Here is a 21,410-nt window from a genome sequence, read left to right as displayed (position 1 = left end):
AGGAAGAAAGGCCTGGCAACCAACTTTCAAAAATCAGTGCACACCTTACAGATCATAATGGTCCCATCCACAAGTGATCATGGGTCCGGCACAGTATCAGGCCGAGTTGTGAGTGAGGCTGAGGGCCTACTTGACAACAATTAACAATAACACAAGGCTACATCTCACGGTTCTTGTTGCATCCATTATGTTAAATGGTCACTTAATGGCACAAAACTTGCAGAACTGAGCTCCTGAGGTCAGGGAACACACCAGCCTCCAACCTCAGGGCTTCCGTCAGCCAGGGCAGAAGGTCCAGGAAGAGCACAGAGCACAAGCCTGAAACAGGATCCTGTTAAGTTTTCAGGGCACTGGAGGATTGCACCTTCTCGGAGTGACTCCAAACCAAGCAACCCCCTGCTGCCTTCAACCAGGGGATAATTAAAAAATAATCCCCTTCCCCTCCCATGAGGCCTCATCTCTTATTCTTGCCAATTGACTTTCAGTCCAATGAAAATCAGCTCCTTTGGAAGCATTGTCTATTTAAGGATTATGGACTGAGAACAAACCTATCAGAAGTAGCAGGGCTGTCAATGCGGTCGTCAATGAGGTCGCTGAGAGGTGAGAAGTTTTCAAAGGGCTCCTGAGTCAGGAGAGAACTTGCTGCGGCTTCTCTTTTTCTTCTGCCAAAAGCCAGAGGGCCACCTGGTTCTAGACCTGACCCACCAGGTGATATCAGATCTGGGGTCCAGTGAAGAAAGCAGGTCTCCAGACACCCTGTGGAGCACTCATTCTGGACATAATTAACAAGCTGTTACCAAGGAAGACAGGTCTTCCTCAAACCTGTCGGCTTTTTGTAGACTCAGATTTTATTGCCCAAGTCTCCTACTACACGTCTTATATCCATGACCCTCCAACCCAAGCCTCCACAGAAAATGGTCATTTTAATCCAACAAATGTTTATTGAGTATATCCAAGGAGTTGAGCTAACAATTCAAATGCAAGGGGTTTGAATTCCTCTGCTACTCAGAGGGAGAAATATGGACAGTCTCCTCCTGTGTGATTTACAGCCTCTGATACCCCACTGGAGTGTCAGCTAGAAGTCCATTTCCCACTCAGTGAGTGGTTAGGGGTGATAGAAGGAGAATTGATGCCTTTGAGCTGTGGTGCTGGGGAAGAATACTGAATATACCATAGACTGCTTGCTAGGAGATCAAACAGGTTCATCCTAGAGAGGGTGAAAGCAGGCAGCTCCTTGGAGGCAAAGATTCTGAAGCTTCGTCTGACATACTTTGGGCATGTTGCAAGGAGGGACCAGTCCTAGGAGAGGGACGTCATGCTTGGGAGGGTGGAGGGACAGCACATGAGAGGAAGACTCGATGAGTGGGATTGACTCAGTAACTGGGGTGACAGGGTAGGTGTATCAGAGACAATATAGTTGTCTCAGGATGGAACAGGATTGAGGACTGTTGTACATAGCTTGCTATGAGTTGTGGGCAACCTGACAGCACATAACAAACAACAACATCTCACTTATTGCCATCAACTTGGTCTGACTCATAGCTGACTCCCAGGGGTTTCCAAGGCTGTACTGGAGTGGAAGGAGACTGCCCATCTTTCAAACGAAGAGAGCAGCACCACCTTTGTGTTGGCAGTACAACTGTCTATGAGCTGCGCCACTGGGAGTATTTAAGTGCTTAAACAGAGCGAGGACACATTACATGGTTTAAAATTAAGAAAGGTGAGTGTTAGGGGTGTATACTCTCCAAACCTATTCAATCTGTATGCTGTTGTGTTGTTATTTGTTGTGTACTGTTGAGTCAGCCACCCACATCTGACCTTCCAGTGGGTTTTCAGAGGCAGTTAGTTACATAGGAGGAGAATGCCCAACCTCTCACAGAGCAGTCGGTGGATTTAAACCACATGCCTTTGGAACTGAGCAAATTATTCAAGAAGCCGGGCTCTTTGAAGAATGTGGCATCAGGCTTGAAGGAAGACTCATCTATAACTTACTTATGCAGATGGCACAACCTTGTTTGTTGAAAGTGAGGGCTTGAAGTACCTGCTGCAGAACATCAACGAATAAAGCCTTCAGTATAGGTTACTTCTCAACATCAAGGGAGAAAAAAATGTTTACCACTGGACTGATAGGCAACATCATGATAGATCAAGAAAAAAATGGACACTGTCAATGAATTCATTTTGGATCCACAATCAACTTCCTTAGTACCAACAGTCAGGAGATCAGAAGACATATTGCTCTGAGAAAGTCTGCAATCAGGGGCCTCAAAGTAATTGAGGAGTAATGTTTAAGAGGACTACGTTGCGCCTGATTCAGGCCATAGTCTTTTCAGTAACTTGCTGTGCATCTAAGAGCTGGACAATGAATAAGAATGACAGAAGAATTAATTGATGCCTTTGAGCTATGGTGTTGGAGAAGAGTACTGAATATCCCGTGATCTGCCCCAAAACACACAGCTATGCCTTGGAGAAAGTGTGGCCAGAGTGCTCGTGGGAGGCAAAGATGATAAAGCTTTGTCTCACATACTTTGGGCATGTTGTTAGGAGAGGCTAGACCTTGGAGAGAGACATCATGATTGGAAAGGTGGAGGGTTGGCAAAAGAAAGAAGACCCTCAGCCAGGTGGATTGACACAGTGACTGCAGTAATGGACTCAAATGTATCAGAGATTGTGGGGATGGCAAGGCTAGGACAGAGGTCAGATCTGTTGTTCACAGGGTTGGTATGAGTTGAACTAGATTCTAAGGCCCCTAACAGCAGATGCTTTAAAAGGGAGCTCTGGAGGCCTAGTTGGTAAGGTGCTATGCTGCATACCCGTGAGTACACAGCTCGAACCCACAAGTTACTCCATGGGAGAAAGATAGGCAATCTCCTCCCATGCATTTAACAACCTCTGAAAACCCACTGGAGGGTCAGCTATCATTTGGTTTGACAGCACACAGTAACAAATGCTTAAAAACCAAAACCAAACCTATTGCTATCAAAATTATTACAACTCATGGTGAAGAACAGAACTGCCTCAGAGTTTTATTGACTGTAATCTTAAAGCAGCACTGTCACCAGACCTTTCTTCTGCAGTGCTGCTGCGAATTTGAACCATCGACCTTTAGGCTGTTATTGTTGTGTACTGAGTCGGAACAGAATCATAGCTGACCCTCCAGTGGGTTTGCAGAGGCAGCTAACTGCATGGGAGAAGATTGCCTATCTTTCTCCTAAAGAGCAGCTGGTGTATTCAAACTGATGGCTTTAAGATTGCAATGCAGTGTCTTACCACTAGGCCACCAGAACTCCCTAGTCTAGCTCAAACTGTTTATGACTCTCAAGGACTTCCTGGGTGCTTAGCACTGGGCATAGCTCTCTGGAGACACAAAACAACACACAAAACCGTCTCCATCCCCAGCTAGGAATGGCAATGATATTTCACTTAATGATCAATAACTGAACACGGACTGCATGTCTAGCAGTGTGCTTGGTGCTGCAAAGGGCACAGGAAAAAGAATCATGTTAGTTTCTTCCCACGGAGCTTACCCTATTACAGAGAGGACATTTTTAATATATGAACCATGAAGGCTTATAATGAAATATTTAGTTGTGTGGCTAAGACAAAAACACAAAAGAAATTTTTAAAGTTCTTAAGGATCCACCTAGGCTGGAAATAACCAGGGTAAATCATCTGGAGGAAGAGATACTGGAATAAGATCACGAGAAAATGATAGTGGATGGATGTCGGGGGGGGGGGTGTATTATCATCTTTATTATTCACTCCTTCAGATACTGTAATGACTTGTCTACCAGGTGCTCGCCATCTTTATCCTGCAGAAGAAAAGGGCAATAAACATTTATGGACAACTTACCTCATGCCAAGAGGCTCTCTGCACTTTGCACGCTAGCATCCTTTCCAACTTCCTTGTCAAGAAGAAATCATGATCCCCTTTTACAGAAAGGGACCGCAAAGCTCAATGGGAAAATAATTTCCTCAAAGATACACCACCAGGAAGTGGTTCAAAACCTAGTTTGAACCTAGTTTGAACTAGGTTTTGAACCACTTCCTGGTGGTCCTAGCCTCCAGTGTTCTATTTTATTACCACTACATCCCATTCCAAGAGCTCTAGGAAGCAGAGTGTGACCCCCAAAGAGGCAGTGCTAGGCCAGAATCTAAAAGGAAGAGGAGGTGAATGAGAAAGAGCATGGTGATTGTCCTTTTAAGCATGACCAGCTCAGAGACTGCGGGGGACAGAGAAGGATAACTAGAACATCGTTCATCTTGTGATATAATCACCACTTGGGACCTTTCTTGGAGAGGACATATTAGATCTGCCTCCTCACCATAATGACTGCATTCTGTGACAAAACATCACGTCTCCTGAGGACATAGGGCTCTGCCTGGCAGCAGCTGGAATCCCACTGGGGCTCCTTGTCCTTCATCCAGGGCCAGGCAACCCCTAGACGCTCCAAGGTAGATGCTCCAAGCAGGACCATCTCTGTTACATCATCTTCCACGAAGTGTAGGAGAGAAACCCTCACAGAACCAGGGAATCTGTGTCTCCTCAAATAGGGTCCTGTTTTAAGTCAAGATCAGTGTAATTAAAATCATCTGAAAGCAAGGCCAAAGGATGCCCCCACACATACCATCCTTAATTATGAGCAAGATGATAGGAAAACTCTGGAGCAACCTATTTAAAACATACAACCCTTAAGTGGGAGGAAAAAAGAGAATCATTAAAATGGAGGTCACGCTCTTATTTCTTTAAAGGATCTCAGTAGACGGAGAGGTCTGATTGGCAGATGTACTCACGAGGGACATTTGCTCTTCATCAGAGTGACTCTGCTGAAGATGAATATTCAGGAAGCCCCAGTCTCTGGAACCTCCTGTCTGCCTCCCCAGAGCCTTTCCAAGCAGATGGAAGAGAAGGAAAAACACCTAGAGGTCGGGGTCTGCCGGACAAAGTACCCTACACCTGGGTACATTAGCATCAACCACGAGAAATGGTTAGAACGCTCTTCTCCCTTGGCTTACAGGAAGTGGGGTTGCCACATTTTATTTTGGTTATCATCATTGTTGCTGTTATTAGCCTTTACCCAGAGCCAACATGACACTTAGCACAGGGCAGAACATTAAAGGAAGACATGACTCCTGCTTTGAAAATAAACATCTGGCTCCCCAGCAAATTTATGCCTCAGCAGGAGAGCCAGCCTCCAGCAACAACGGAAGTTACTACAAATCCACCACCATCAGCTCTCCGACGCTGTCCTGTCATTTTCCAACATCCCGGCAGCTCTTCTCAAATCTTCTCTGTGTTTCCTCAGTTGAGCTCTAGGGTCAAAAGGTGGCAGAAACAGATGTGAGCCGAGGCATAGGAAGGGCAGGAAGCTGCCTTTGGGGTTTTTTCCCTTGAGTGGCATTGGAGTCAAATACAGTACCTATATAACTATAACCCACAGCTCTATAACCCAGTCCTTTTGTTTCGCTTATTGCCTCATTCTACAATCTCTCCCTTTACAAATTCTCACCTCGACCTTAAAAATCAAGATCCATACCACAGTAAATTCACTCCATCGGCGTGGCTGAAACACAAAAGCATTGACAAAGCATCCATGGCCCTCTAAGAAATTACACATACACATCAGTTCCTCAGACAAAAGTCTCACTTCTAACTTCCAAATTCTTTGTTTTTGCAGGAGCTCTGTGAAATGAGTGAAGACGTAAAACTCACCAGAGTGAGCCACTTCTTATAGGAGGGGGAGGGGCAGTCCACAAACACTTGTATCGCTTTTTAACCAACAGGATTTTTGTATGCAAATGAGCGAGTCACCTTTGCGATGATTGGCTGCCGGGATTTCCATGTCATACACGGAGAAAGCTCGGTGGATGTGACTTGTATCCTCATGAGTCCAGAGGAAGATAAAAGACTGACACGGCTACTGGTGAATTATGAGATTTGTCTTTATCAGTGAGAATAAGGTCATAACTAAGCCCAGCCATTGCCTATTATATGTGTGTTCCATCTACTTTTCTGTATAATGTGATCCGGTGCACCCGGGTGAGCCCGGAGTAGCCCGGTGTATAAATTAGCCATTTTAAAAAGCTGCATTAAGTCTTTAAGGCCACCAGAGTACCTTTTAATGCATTGACGCCACTCTTCTATAGACGCTAGTCTTCTTTGCTTCTGACCTGCATTTTGATGACAATCTGGTGAGAGAAAAAAGGTAGCTGGAAGGAGTCTCCAAAGTATATTTAAAATTCTAGGGGGGGAAAACAATAACATGCTGAACCACTGAGTCCCAATTAGAAAGCTAACCAGTCATGGGCCTGAGCTTCTCATAGCTATTACTAAATAGAACAATTAATTAAATAAGCAATTGAGCCAACACTTTTTGGAGCACTTTCCCAGAGCAAGGCACTGTGCCCATTCACTGCCCACTATGGTTGTGTGCCCTCACAGCTGACCCTCCTGCAGGATTCCTGAGGCTGTAAATCACATGGGAGGAGATTGCCCATCTTACTCTGTGGAGCAGCTAGTGGATTTGAACCTGCTGCCTTTTGGGTTGGCAGCACAACTCTTTACCCACTAGGCCACCAGAGAACCCTCACTGTCAGATAGTCAATTCTAAAGCATAGAGTCCTACAAGACAGAATAGAACTGCTCCACAGAGTTTCCAAAGCTATAAATCTTGGAATGCATACCATGGAAGCATACTTTTATTATTTTTTTGTAATTGTCCTACTGAGCCCACTCCTCATCTTTCAGTTCATGGTCCAACACTTTACCCACTGTGCTACCATGACCCCTTAGGTGCAGTGAACTTTGAAGTCCCAGCTCTTCCAAAGCCTGAGAGTGAGAGGGGAAATAGCTCACATTATAAAATTCCCCTAAGAGGACTAGAATGAGGAGGGGCATCATGGGCACTTTGTATAACTGTGCTCACCCTGATGCCACCACGAAATTGAAAGGAAGTCCCTACAAATGGTATCGCTTCCACAGAGCCCTTTAGCCGAGTTTTGCACACCTGGATTCCTTCTGTGTGCTCTCTCCCGCCACAACACGGCAGGCTAAACTCACTATTAGTAAATTATTTCTTCCACTGTGAGAAAAGGTTTGAGAGCAGGTCCAGGCAAAGGGATATGAGAGAAACAGATGAAACAGGTCCTGATCTTCAAGATGCAGAGTCATCACTCACTGGTTGCACAGCCTGGGAATCCTCTCTGCAATTGCTCCATCTGGTCATCTGTGTGCTCAGGGACAGTCAAGCACAGGGCACAACAATGGAGATTCCACCACCACCCCCCGCCCCCCCCCGCCCCATTTACAAAGAATTAATTCATTGGTTTAGTCACTCAATACTTTTTTGCTGAAAATCTATTACTGGCCAGGCAACACTCTAAATCATAGGTTAAATAACAGAATAACATCCTTCTCCTGGTATAGCTCATACTCAATGAAGGAGATTGGTGATAAATGCTCAGTATATGTGGGCATATTTAACACACATTTACAAGTCTACCTCTATAATGAGAAGAAATACTATACACTGTACTCCAGACTTTGACTACCTTGATTGAAATAAATTTCTGTCAATTATTAGATGTTGAGTCTTTGGAAGGTTATTTTACATCTGGTATCTCATTTTTCTCGACTATACAGTGGGAATAATAATGTTATCAGGTGCTGTCAAGTCAACCAAAACAAATAACAAACCTCTGAACAACAGGTTTGAACCTCCCCTGTCTAGCACCTCCCTCATGATCTCTGTCTTGCTCAAGCCCATTGCAGTCGTGACTACAAAAATCCATCTCGTTAAGGGCCTTCCTCTCCTTTACAGACCCTCTACCTTTCCCAGCATGTGTCTCCCTCTAATAACTGGTTTCTCCTGAAAATATGCCCCAAAGTATGTGAGACAGAATATCACCTGCCTTGTCTCTATGGAGCACTCTGGTTGCACTATTTCTCCAAGACATATTTACTTGTTCTTTTGGTGGTGGTGGTTGATTGCCTTCAAGTCAAGCACGACTCATAGCAACCTGATGAACAAAAAGCCAGAAGCCTTTTGATAACTATCGACATTTATCAAAGGTCACAGAGTTTCTGGAAGCATGTTGTTTAGGAAGTGGATGTTCCATATTCTTCAGGATATTCCATATTCTTCACCAACACCACAGGTCAAAGACCTTGATTCTTCTTCTGTTATCCTTACTCAGTATCCAACTTTCTGATGTATAGGAAGCAATTGATAATACCAAGGGTTGTATCAGGGACACCTTAGTGTTTAAGCTGACATCTTTGCTCTTTAGAACTTTAGTGAGGTCCTTGACAGCAGATTTTCTCAGTGCAACACGTCTTTAGATTTCCTGACTGCTGCTACTATCAGAGTTGACTGTGGATCTGAGTAAAATAAAATTGCTGACAACTTCAATCTGTTCTCCACTTATCATGATGTTACCTAGTGGTCCAGTGGTGGGGATTTTTTTTTCTTGATGTTAAGATGTAGTGCCTATTGAAAGCTATACTTCTGCAGTCTTCTGCACTAAGTGTTTCAAATCTTCTTCACTTTCTGCAAGCAAGGTTGTGTTATCTGCATAAACCAGGTTGTTAATGAGTCTCCCTCCAATTATGATACTACACTATCTAATTCACAGCAAGCCAAGTGCAAAACAATGAAACCTGAGCCCAGATAATAGCAGTGGAAGTGAGTGAGAAATCATTGATTTTTTTATATATATTTTGGAGGTAAAATCAGTAAGATTTGCTGATAGCTTAGATAGGGGGCAGAGAGAGCACCCCAAGGGTCAAAGCTAAGTCTAGGTGTTTGGTCTGAACCTGCTAAACAAATGGTGATGTCAATCAGGCAGCAAAGGCCCATCAAGAGCAGTGAATGTGGAGGTGTAGGGTCAAATTCATCTTCTGCTTACCACCGTATTACCTCAGTAACTCATTTCATCTCACTGGGATTTCCACTTCTTGATATGAAAGAAAAACAATAATGCCTGCTCCTCCTATCCTAAAAAAATGTTATAGGGTCAAATGAAAGCTTGGATATAAATCAGTTGTTCTGAGTTCCTAACAGATGCAGCAATCCTAGGAAAACCACCCAACCTGAAATGCTGGTACCCACTTTCCATTCCAGGGTCTTTGCAGACTAACTGTAAGAACTTGGACAAGCTGTTAACCTCATTTGATCTGTTTCCTTATCATAAATAAAGTTGGCTCATAGTTTCTGTTCTGCCTATGTCAAATGTTTTTCTGTAAAACTCAGTTACAGAAACATGGGAGAAATTCTGAAAGGAATAATACAGTCACTATTCAAACCTGGAATAAAACACCCTTGTGGGTCAATTTTCAGCCAAATAATAGACCTGTAAGGTGAACACCACCACCACACGGGAAGCACTTACTCCTCAGGATAAGCAACCACCTAAGATCAAAAGGATAGCATTTTCCCAGGGATGGAACTGAGAAGGCAGGTTGGCATAGGATAGAAGGATTAATGGAAACAAGAATCACAGGGTGGAAGTGAGAAGAGTGCAGCTAGATGGCAGGTACAATAATTAGTGTTATGAAGTAAAATGTGTGTGTATGGTTGAATGGAAAACCAATTTGCTTTGTCGACTTTCACTCAAATCACAACAAAATGAAAAGGAATAAGATAGCCTGTGGGAGGTATTATTATTATTATTGTAATTACTAATTACAAATCCAATATCTCAAGCTGGCAAAAAAAAGAAAACTCACGGTGGAGTCTATAAAATGCATTATTTTTCATGTGACATAAGACACCCCCCTCCCCGTGTGGCTTGAGGAATAGCCAGGGGAGAATATCATTCAGAGTTACTGTGAAACACAAGCCCGTAATTGCGAGGCAATCATACACATGGCATGAGAGTTGATGAGTTATTCATAATAATGGACTATAGATAACAAGCCCATGTTTGCAGCACTTTAACTTGCTGGGGAAATGGTCTGTTGCTTGATTTTTTAATGCACTGGAAAACTAAAGGGTGAAAACAACAGGTCACATCTCAGAGGCAAAGAAACAGGAAGAGCTGAGGGAAGAAAAGCCGGAATAAACAGCTTTCTTCAAAGGTGAGAGTGTGACATCCAGGGCCAGGCCTGGTTCTGAAACCCAGAGCAAGGATGGCAGGGCAAGAATGCTAATGTCCCCAGGGGCCACGAGAGCCTTTGGACTTTAAGGTTCTCACTGAAAGACACCCACACATGAAACACCCTGGTATCCAATTTCTTCTCTGTGCTGCCAGGATACGAACTTGGGTTGTGAGAGTGTGGGGAGTGCAAGCTTTTACACCTGAAACCATCTCTGGCGAGCAGCAGAGCACATCCATGCTAAGGGCAGTCATTGACTTTTAAAAAGAGCCATTCTGTTTTCATTATCGTTTAGGGCCGGAGTCAGTGTTGAACAATAATAAGAAACTGGTATGGGGGGAAAATGCACCCAAATCACAGGCGTACACAATAAAAAATGCTATTATAGACTTTTGTGAATATAAATCGTGTTTTAAAAATGAGGCTGCTAAGACTGGCATCCTAGATGCTACCTGCAAAAAAAAAAGAGTCTTGTTTATATATTTGAACAGTTGTGTCAGTCTTGGCTTTCTACCACAAAATGGGCTCGGTAATTTTTTTCCCCCAGAATGATTATCAAGGCAGACAGGTTGTGGGGCAAAGAAGGGAGCCGTGGATCGAAATGGAGGGAGCACAAAGGGCAGAGAAAAAGGACTTGATGCTCGACAGGGGAAAATTGAAGAGGACAAAAGAATAGGAAGAATAAAAGGGAAACGCACTGGTTTACCCGGGATCCTGTTAAACAACACATCCTCAATTGGACCTAGGTACAGGCTTTGCTGGGTGGTTTTTTTTTTTTTTTTCATTTTAGCTGCAATCCCAAGTGGTCAGGGTGCCAATTTCTTTGCTTTCCCTGATTCTGGGGAAGGCATTGCAGTAACTAATGAGCATTCAGCAGCAACGCAACAATGTCAGGGCTGGTGTTTTCTTTCCCAGAGTTACTCACCCCGTAAACACATGAGCTCCTAGGCTCCAAGGGGCCCCTATCACAAAAGGAAGGTATGCTGGGACTCCACTGCAGATACAATTCCACTTCAACTGGAAGTAGTCACAGAAAGGACTTTCTGACCACGGGGAGTGGTAAACATTGGGACCCAGGATTACAAGAGTTAGCTGAATCCCAGAGGCATAGGTCAGCCAGAAGACTCCTCAGTTCGCATAACCTCTGCATGTCTTTCAAATCATTCATGTCCAAAGTCTGCAACCAGCAAGGATGGGTGAAGGGTGATCTGCTGGGACTAAGACTGTGGACCACCAGCTGGAGGAGATGTTGTGGGTCAGGGAATAGTTTGAAGATCTGCCAAATGAGTTTCAGCAGCATCCACATTAGGGCCTATCTGCTGACTGCTCACGATGCCTTAGGTCAATGAGTAAGGAGATGAAAACATCCAGGCAGAAACCACTCAGAAGGGTGGAGGGGGTGTGGGCCAAGAGCTGCCCTCTGGATACCCATTCAGAGCTTCAAGCTCTTCCAGACTCCATCAATCTACTCTTCCAAACCCTACTTCCCCAAGCCCTCGTCCACACTTGATGTTTTCAGCCAGGGCACCATCATTTTCCCAAGCTCCAGCCCCAAACCTGGAGGTGTCCCTCCACAATGTTCTCTCTTGTTGCTGCTCTTTCTCCCCCATCCATTTCCAACTCTCCGCCACCATGTCCTTCAAGACCCCTTCCCCACCTTTCATCTTTTCAAGCCCCTCTGGCCTCCCCAAGTTGAAGTCATTTTCTCCTCTGTAGGATCTTCCCCACTGCTTCCCCTCCTCTCTTTTCTACATCCTCCAAACCATCCTGATGCCATCTCCAGATTCATCTTCTAAATACTTAGACATACACCACCACCACCCCACCACCCCACCACCCCACTCTGCTCAAAAACTTTCCAAAGGTCCCATTGCCTATGGGACACAGTTTAGAACCGAGTATCCTGTTATTCAAGACCCTTCACTGTTCTGCCAACCTTAGACTTTGGAATCTAACCCTCTGTCATGCTCAAAACTGTCTCCCCTTTTCCCATTGTGCATTTCACTGCCGGTGATTCTCCTTCTGTCTGTTCAGACTCAATTCAGGTACCATCCCGCAGACTACCCGCTTTCTATCATTGGTGCAAAATTAAGTTTTCCTTCCCTTCATGCTGGGAAAGGTGTCAGGTCAATGAAAGAGGAAGGCCTTCACCAGGATGGATTGACACATGACTATAACAATGCACTTGAGCATATCAGAGATTGTGAGGGTGGCACAGATCTGCTTCTCATAGTATGGCTGTGAGTCGTAGTTGACCCAACTGCACATCACACACAGAGGTGTGGACAACACTCTTAGAGTTTTTTGTCATTTGATTTGACATCTCGTGCACCACCTGAGACATTCCACCCAGTGCAGGCAGAGGTGTATTTTATTTTCTGTTTTGGTTCAGCTGTATCTCAACTTCACCAGGTTGAAAGGTCTTTGGTCTGCAAGCACTATTTCTCTCTCTCTCTCTCTCTCTCTCTCTCTCTCTCTCTCTCTCTCTGTGTGTGTGTGTGTGTGTGTGTGTGTGCGCGCGCGTGCATATGCCCTGGCCTAGTGCTCTGAACAGAGTAGGTGCTCACTAAACATTTGTTGATTTAAAAAGGAAAAACTTGACACTCTCCTCTGCAGAGGTCTTAGAAGTCAGTGGTCTGTTCTGAAAATGGCAGAAGAGGATTCCCCTCACAAAAGGTTCTTGTGCTGATTAAGGCAACTCTTCCAACAACCTGAGGTGAGCTTCCACCCTCTCTGACCACCACGGTGCAACGCAAATGAAAAATTTAAGAGCTTCACTTGAAACACCCTTCACAAGCCAGTGCTGCTCCCAGCCAGGAAATTCTGTAAAGGTCCCCAGTTCAAACTCAAAAACGATAAGACTAATTTGGGCTCATGACTTATTAATCCCCACAACTGGGGTTAGGCAGACAGGCTGTGACACAAGCTGTGCGTCCTTCGCCCCTTGGACGTGCACGTGCTCGCCCATCCCAGGCACAGGCTGAAAGGACAAAATCGCCCTCTGAAGAATTTTGACCCTTTGTTTCCCAGTAGCCAGTGGAATTGCAATTCTGATAACTGAGTCTATAAATAAAAGCACAGTTTCCATTCCTTGTTCAGACAGATGATCAAACATTACTGAAGAGGAGTCACTAATTTATGAACAGACTGTGTAGTTCAAGTTTGACCATTGGCAATTTGTAACATAGAACTTATTTTTCCCTGGAAGTAAGAGGGATTTTGTTTATCAGTCAACCCAGACAAAGCTAATGCAACCCATAATATACTGCAGTACAGTGTCATAAAGTTGCTTTGGTTAGAGAATTCAAATGCCTAGAACACATGGACAATGTCATGGGGGTCAGATCAGGATGTGGAGAGTGATGAGACTGGATTATGACAACATTTAAAGAGAGTGGCTTCAGGGGACAATTGCCATAGTGGACTAAGGGTACAGTGTAGCAGATCCAGGAGAAGCTAAAAGTCACAATTTTATATGAAAATAGCTCATAACTAATTTAAGAAAAATGTCATCACCATTGGGGGAGTTTGCTGTCAAGAACCTCTCCAAAGTGCTAAAGAGCAATGATGTCAGTCTAGAGACTAAGGTGTGCCTGATCTAGGCCATGATCTTCCCAATTATTTGCTATTCATCAGAGAGCTGGACAAGACTAAGGAAGACAGAATAAGAGTTGATGCCTTTGAGTTGTGGTGCAAAATGAAAACAGACCATGACCTCCTGGAGAACAAGACCTCCTGTCTTGGAAAGGGTCAAACCAAGTTACTCCTTGAAGGCAAGGATTTTGAAGCTCTGTCTCACATACTTTGGGCACATGGCCAGCTAGGACCAGTCCTCAGAGAAAGATATCATGCTTGGAAGGCTGAAAGGACAGCTCAGGAGAGGAAGACCCTGCATGAGATGCATTGACATGGTAACTGGAGCAATGGGCGTAGGTGTGTTGGAGTCAGTGAGACTGGCTCAGGACAGATCAGGGTTCAGAGCTGTTGTACATAGGGTCACTGTAAGTCACAGGCAACTCGATGGCATACAATGACATGCAAATGAAACAAGATGCATCAATGGACTAAAATTGGCCTATGTTTGTAGCTCCCTCTTAACGGGGCTGCTTCTTGGAGAAAAACCATTTTAATGTCAACAGTCAACACCAAGAAAGCATCACCCTTCTTCTGGAAAGACAGGTAGCTCATCTTGAGCAATGTTGCTGTTAGCTGCCATTGAGTCTCCCATTCTTGTAGACCCCATGCTCAATAGAATTGGATCTTTGTAGCTCCCAGGGTGGGTGCTAATCCCTGGCTAAGGCTTTTCTGGCACGAGAGACGACTAGCTTCTGGGATTCTTGTGTGAGTGACCATGGCTGACAAAGGTCACCCACATGCCTGACAAGGGATCTGAGGATGTGACTTCCACAAACTTCTCTGATGTGTCAGAGCCGTTTGTTAATACGGTCTGTAAGTTGGAACCTGACCATGTTTTGTTTTAGCTATTATGGTAAGTATTATCTATCATTCTTGCTTTTGTGTTTCTGGTTACACAGCTTCAATAGGACAAATTTTTAAAAATGTCCCTCCTAGAAGCAATTGTTGATAATAATGATTTATTTTCCAGTCTTTTCCTATAATTTTTTCCACATTGCACAATACACAAACTATTCAATGTAATTAATTCAAACAATGTTGAATTGTGCAAAATAAAAAAGATCCTAAGTCCCTCTACATGTTACATAAATTCCAATCTAGTCTTCATAATTGAAACTGTGGTAATAACCCTGTTAGACCTTTTTTACCTCCCTTTTGTACACACATGTACATTCATATTCATGCATCTATATTAGTGTATATGTTGTTGTTAGGTGCCATCAAGTCAAGTAAGATTCATAGTGATCCTGTGAACAACAGATCTGAACTCTGTCCTATCCTGTGCCATCCTCACCGTCTCTAACATACACGAGCCCATTGCAGCAGTCACTATGCCAATCCATGTGGTTAAGAGTCTTCCTCTCTTTCACTGACCCTCCACCTGTCCAAGCATGGTGGGCTTCTCCAAAGAATAACCTCTCCTAGCAATATATATGCCCAAAGTTTGTGAGGTGAAGCCTTGTCCTCTTTGCCTCTAAGAAGCATTCTGGTTACACTTTCTCCAAGACATATCTGTTTGGTTTTTTGATATACCATGGGATTTTCAGTACTCGTCTCCAATACCACAACTAAAAGGCATCAATTTTTCTTCTGTCATCCTTATTCATTGTCCAGCTCTCAGATGCAAAGTAAGTGATTGAAAAGACCATGGCCTGAATTGGGTGCACCTTAGTCTTCAAACTGACATTATTGCTCCTCAGTAATTAGAAGAGTTCCTGACTGCAGACTTTCCCAGTGCAATACAACTCCTGACCTCCCGCCTGCTGGTTTCAAGTGTGCTGTGGATCCAAATAAGATTAATTCACTGATAGTTTCAATCTTTTCTTAACCTATGAGGATGCTGTCTATCAGTCCAGTGGTGAGAATTTTTGTTTTCATTATGTTGAGATGTAATCTATACTGAAGGCTGTAGTCTTTGATCTTTTGCAACAAGTGCTTCAGGTCCTCACTTTCAACAAGCAAGGTTGTGTCACCTGCATAATGCAGATTGTTAATGAGGTTTTCTCTGATCCACATTCTTCATAGAGTCCAGCTTCTCAAATAATTTGCTCAGCATACAGATTGAATAGGGAGAGAGACAAGATTCAACCCAGACACACACCTTTACTGATTGTGTATATTTTATGGGTGTATGTGTATATATACATACATATGTATACATACATATACATGTATTTATACAAATATATACATCTTGTGGTTTTTTTAAATAAATGGGATGATGATGCTTATTTTTTTTCCTGGCTTTCTTTTTTAAATTCAGCGGGATTTTGTGTGTGCATGTCATTTGAGTGAAAATTTATAAAGCAAATTGGTTTTCCATTTATATAATTTGTTTTATAACATTAATTATAATATTCACCCTCACTCTCTCACTTCCTCCTTATAAGTCTCATTTTCATTAGTCTATCATATCCCTTTCGGCCTTCTAAACTTTCCCCCGGGCACGTGATGCTCTTTTTTTTTTTAATTATTAATTTAGTTTGTTTATTTTTCATTTCAATGAACATCTACAGAGATTTTGGAATTCCATTCATTCATTGTTGCACCCTTCTCCCCGCACAAACCCCTCCCCCCCCATTTGCTCCTCTCCCTGAAAAGCAAAAGAAAAACTCCCTTATTGGTACACAATCCCCCCCACACCTCCCCAAACCTCACCCCTTACCCCCAAATATAATCCACTCTGCAACCCTCATTGCATACTCCTACGATAAAAATAATACCCTAAAATATAATACTTTTAGACTATTCTCTCCCCCATAGACTTCAATGCTGTAAACATATTTCATCCAGTTTTTCTCAGTCTTACCCCCACCCCAATGCCAGCCTCTACTGTGATTAATTGGTCAAAGAAGTGAGTGCCTTGCTGGTATGACTGTTCACCTTTGAGGCCTGTTTACTGTTTGGCTCAGAGTTGAGTTTGTTCCAGGTTTGAAGAGTAACAAAGGACAATAAGCTTGGAAGTTCTGAAATTCTCCATCAGAGCCGTAAACCTGGTCAGTTTTGTGGTTTTGCGTTTTCTACGTTTTGGCCCACTCTACAGAGCACCTTCTAACTGTGGTCCCTTACAGCGAGGTGAACGTTAGTAGTAACGGAACATCAGGTTTCAGTACTAGGCTTGTGGCAGTTGAGGTTGGGTGGTGCCTTAGTTCTTTGGACTAATTGTTCCTATGTATCTTTGCTTTTCTTCCCTCTAATTTGTATTGGACAGGGAGAAACCAGTAGTGGTGCCTTAGATGGATCCATGCTCACTTTTAAGAGTCCAGTTTACTCACCAAAGTATTGTAATATTGTCTTTGTGGTCTATCTTAATGCCAGGTGACCTTGACGTTTGGGTAATATTCTCAAGTCTGTTCACAAAGAGTTGCCTTATTCTTCTGTTGACTGCAATGTATTCTATGAACAGAGCCTATATTATTGTTTCCCTTTATTTTGAACCTATCAGTGTAACCATTCAGACTTAAAAGTGAAAATTGATGCTCTCACTTAGCTACAGTTGAAGTTATTTCCCTCCCTTTTCAGTCTACACATTTTGAAAACAACTATGAGATATCATCTCACCCCAGTAAGAATAGCAAAATTCAACCGAGCCACAAACAACAAATGCTGACGAGGTTATGGAGAAACTGGGACCCTTATTCACTGTTGGTAGGAGTACAAAATGGTCCAACCACTATGAAAGGCAGTATGGTGCTTTCTCAAAAAGCTGCAAATAGAAATATGATTTGACCCAGCAATTCCACTACTGGGAATATACCCCAAAGAAACCACCCAAAGAACTGCCACCCAAGCAGATATATGCACATCCATGTTTATTGCTGCTTTGTTCACAATAGCAAAAAGTTGGAAACAACCCAAGTGCCTGTCCACAAACGAATGGATAGAGAAGCTGTGGTATATTCATGTGGAATACTACACTGCATTGAAAAACAAAGAACTCATGAAATATTATACAAAATGGGTGACCCTGGAGGACATTATGCTGAGTGAAATATCTCAGTCACAAAAGGACAAATACTACATTGTGCCTCTGTTGTAAAATGGGACTGACATCAAGGTTGGGGGGAACCTAAGAAAAGAGGGGATAAATAATGTATACTGCATTGAAACAGATGAGCGAGAAAACTGTTTAAAAGGAATATATGATTAGATATTATTTTCATGACAAGATTCCAGAAAAAGAAATGCATAGTAAAGTGGACTGTGGACTTGGGGGAGAGGGGAGATTGTATAACAATGAAAGAATTTTTAAAACAAACAAACAAAAAACCCCAATGCATTATGGTGTGGTTGTCATTATTTCATTTACCAAATGGTTCTGACTCTCCACCTTCTGTCCTCTTAGAATTGGGTGTGATAAAGTGAATGCTTTGACCAAGTGATATGTGAGCAGAAGTGACATATATCATGTCCAACTAGAAACTTTTAAGAGCCAGTTCACAGGGTGCCTATTTCTGTTTCTCCCATTAAATGACTGTGAAAGCACTGGAATGGAGCCTCCTGTTTTAAATCACAAGACCAAGATTGGAGGGCTATTTGGTATGGCAGCAAAACACAACCAATTCTAAATATCTATATCTTACCTATTTTCCTTTGTTGTCTCTATCTATCCTTCTGAAAAGGAGCCCCTGGAGCACAAGGGTCTACAATGAGTCAGTGGTTCAAACCCAGTAATTGTTCCCTGGGAGAAAAGACTTGGCAGTCTGCTCCTGTAAAGATTACCACCTAGGACACCCCGTGGGACCTTGTGTGCTGTCCCAGATGGCCGCCATTAGTCAGAATCGGCTCCATGGCAAACAACATCCTTTTAAAACCTATGAAAGCTTAAGCACCTTGACATTGACAAATGTGGTTTATTAGAAATCACTCCATCTTTATCAACAATACAACTAGCAATGCACTTTTGCTTTCTTTCTGGTCATTTGGCCTTTTTTACATTTTCACTACAATAATGAGCTTAATGCTAAAGGAAATGATGAGGCACCGTGTCTTCAGTATCACTGGTGTCACGACAGCCTTAAAGAAAACAGTGTCTTTGCTGAGTGTGTGGCTCCATGGCATTGCTTTCAAGTCTGGTAAACATTCCTGTTCTCTGCATCTATTAAGGAGGCACCAAGACTCAGGTTATTTCCTACAGGTTCCCAGGCACTGGAAATAGCAGTGCTCTGCAGACTCAAAGAGACCCCTTCTCTCCTGTGTCTGGGTCCAGGGGGACTGACAGGTGCTGTTAGCTTTAGGAAGGGAAGAAGTGCCGTTCTCTGATCAACTGTAATGCCTCAAGCTAATTAAAGAGCATTGTTTGTAGAACTGGAAAGGGATCAAAATGCCTTCCGTTTTCCAAGTCAGAAAAGATAAGGCCTTGAAGGCTAAACATGAGAGCCTTATGGTTTCAATGAAAGATAGCTAAGATCCAACCTTTCATTTTTCCCCCTCCCAGCAGAAGAATATTTTTAAATGATATCTCTTAAAGTGTCAGATTAAATAGAAAAAATGAAAAGATGAACTCCCTATTTGTTCACCACCCAAACACTGCAATCAAGAGAAGGTTTCTTAATCATAGCTCTGACCCCATCACAAACCTGCAGAAGATGGGCAGCAAATAGCAGGCACCCGCACTCCGGGTTTGATCACGGCAGCCAGCCCCACAGTGATGACGGTGACATTTTAAATTCAAATATAAAATTTAGAAAAAAAAAAGCTATGGCTGCCTATCACCGATCATCACAAAAGGTTTTTAAAACAAGATTTTAGTCTGTAAAATCCAGCATTATCCCTTCTAGATTATGCTATGGATTGAAGTGTGTGTGTGTGTGTGTGTGTGTGTGTGTGTGTGTGTGTCCCAAAAAACATGTGTTAGAATATATGTAATCCCACTTAGGAACAGGGTTTTCTTTGATCTGCTAATGAGCCTATAGCAGGATAGGGGATGTCCTGAGCCTTTTGAAATTGAGAAAGAGCAGATTAGACCCAGAGAGATGCCAAGACAGATGGGAGAAAAGTAGACACATGGAGATTGACAAAAAGCCAAGAGGAAGGAACATGTGCGCGCGTGCACGCGCGCGCGCACACACACACACACACACACACACACACACACCCCACTGGATTCCAATACACTCACAGTTGTTTTTTTCAAAGGCTCTCCTCAGAGCTGCTAGTGGATTTGAACCACTCACCTTTCAGTTGGAAATGCAATTCCCTATCAACTAAGCCACCAGACCTGAGGCAGGATTTCCCCTTAGAACAGTCAGAAAAAAGTCTTTCCCAGGAGCCAGAAGCCAGGACTCTGAATTCAGAATGCTAACCTCCCAAACCAGGAGAAACAAATCTCTGTTCTTTAAAATCACCCACTTGTGGCATTTCTGTTATAGCAGCACTAAGAAAACAAGTGATGTTATAGATTTTGTAATGTTAAAGCATCACTAAAACACTAACACTCAAAATGATGGTATTTTCAATTGCCTTATGTGCATTCAAAAGCTTGACAATGAATAAAGGAGGCAAAGGGAGGACTAGTGCTTTTGAATTAGGGTGTTAATGAAAAATATTGACTATCCCAGAGGCTGACAGAAGAACACATGGCTTAGTCTTGGAAGAGTGGTCCTTAGGAGTGAGGAAGAAGAGGAAAATGTGCAACAATGAATGGAAATCTAAGTTCCCTAAAATCTTTCATTAAAATCTCAACTAAAAAAAAAATGAAGTGAGAATGACGAACCCTTGCCTTACATGCTTTAAGCATGTTGTCAGGAGGGATCGAGCCTGGATAAGGACATCATGGCTGGAAAACTGATGGTCAGAAAGAAAGAGGGGGATTCTGTCTGTGTCAGATGATTGACCTGGTGGCTGTGACATTAGCCTTGAGCACAGCACAGACTGGGAGGACAGCATAGGAACAGACAGTATTTCACCCTGTTGTGCCCAGAATCACCATGAATCAGAACTGACTCAACAGCACCTCACAACAGCAAGGGTCTGAGACAGATGGGAATTGGATGACACAAAAGACCAGGGCTCTCACCACGACACTCTCCAATCACACCATCCTTCCCAGCTGCTCTCTGTGAGCAAAGGGGGCTGGACTCTCTAGAATTAATTCCTGACTGAATTCTGAGAACAGCGGAAGTCAGAGCTGTTTAATGTTAACAGAATATAGGCTCTGAAACAAGGAACTCATGCAATATTATTCAAAATGGTTGACTCTGGAGAACATTATGCTGAGTGAAATATCCCAGTCACAAAGGGACAAATATTGCATGGTTCCACTGTTGTAGAATGGGACTGACCTTGGGGTTGGGGAGAGACTGAGTAAGATGGGTTCAATAATGTATACTGCACTGAAACAGAGGAGGGAGAGAACTGTTTAAAAGAGATGTGTGACTAGGTATTTCTGTCATGACAGGAGTTTAGAGCGATGGCTACATGGTGGAGTGGACCAGGGGGAGGGTTTGTAAAACAATGAAAGAATTTTCCTTTTACTTTTCCAAGAGGGTAGTGTTCTGGGGTGGTGGGGGGGGGAAGCCTTGGGAGGGGACAAATGTGCAACAATTAATGAATGGAAATCCAAAGCCTCTGTAAATTTTTACTGAAATTAATAACAAATTAAAATTTAAAAAAAAAGAATTCAGTTAGAGTAAGGATGGCAATGGATTTATAACTGCTCATGCTAATAACACTATAT

Source organism: Elephantulus edwardii, unplaced genomic scaffold (assembly GCF_000299155.1).
Source record: "Elephantulus edwardii isolate Elephantulus edwardi_28Jun2011 unplaced genomic scaffold, EleEdw1.0 scaffold00050, whole genome shotgun sequence".
Taxonomy (NCBI): Eukaryota; Metazoa; Chordata; class Mammalia; order Macroscelidea; family Macroscelididae; genus Elephantulus; species Elephantulus edwardii.
Note: the sequence above shows the minus strand (reverse complement) of the source record.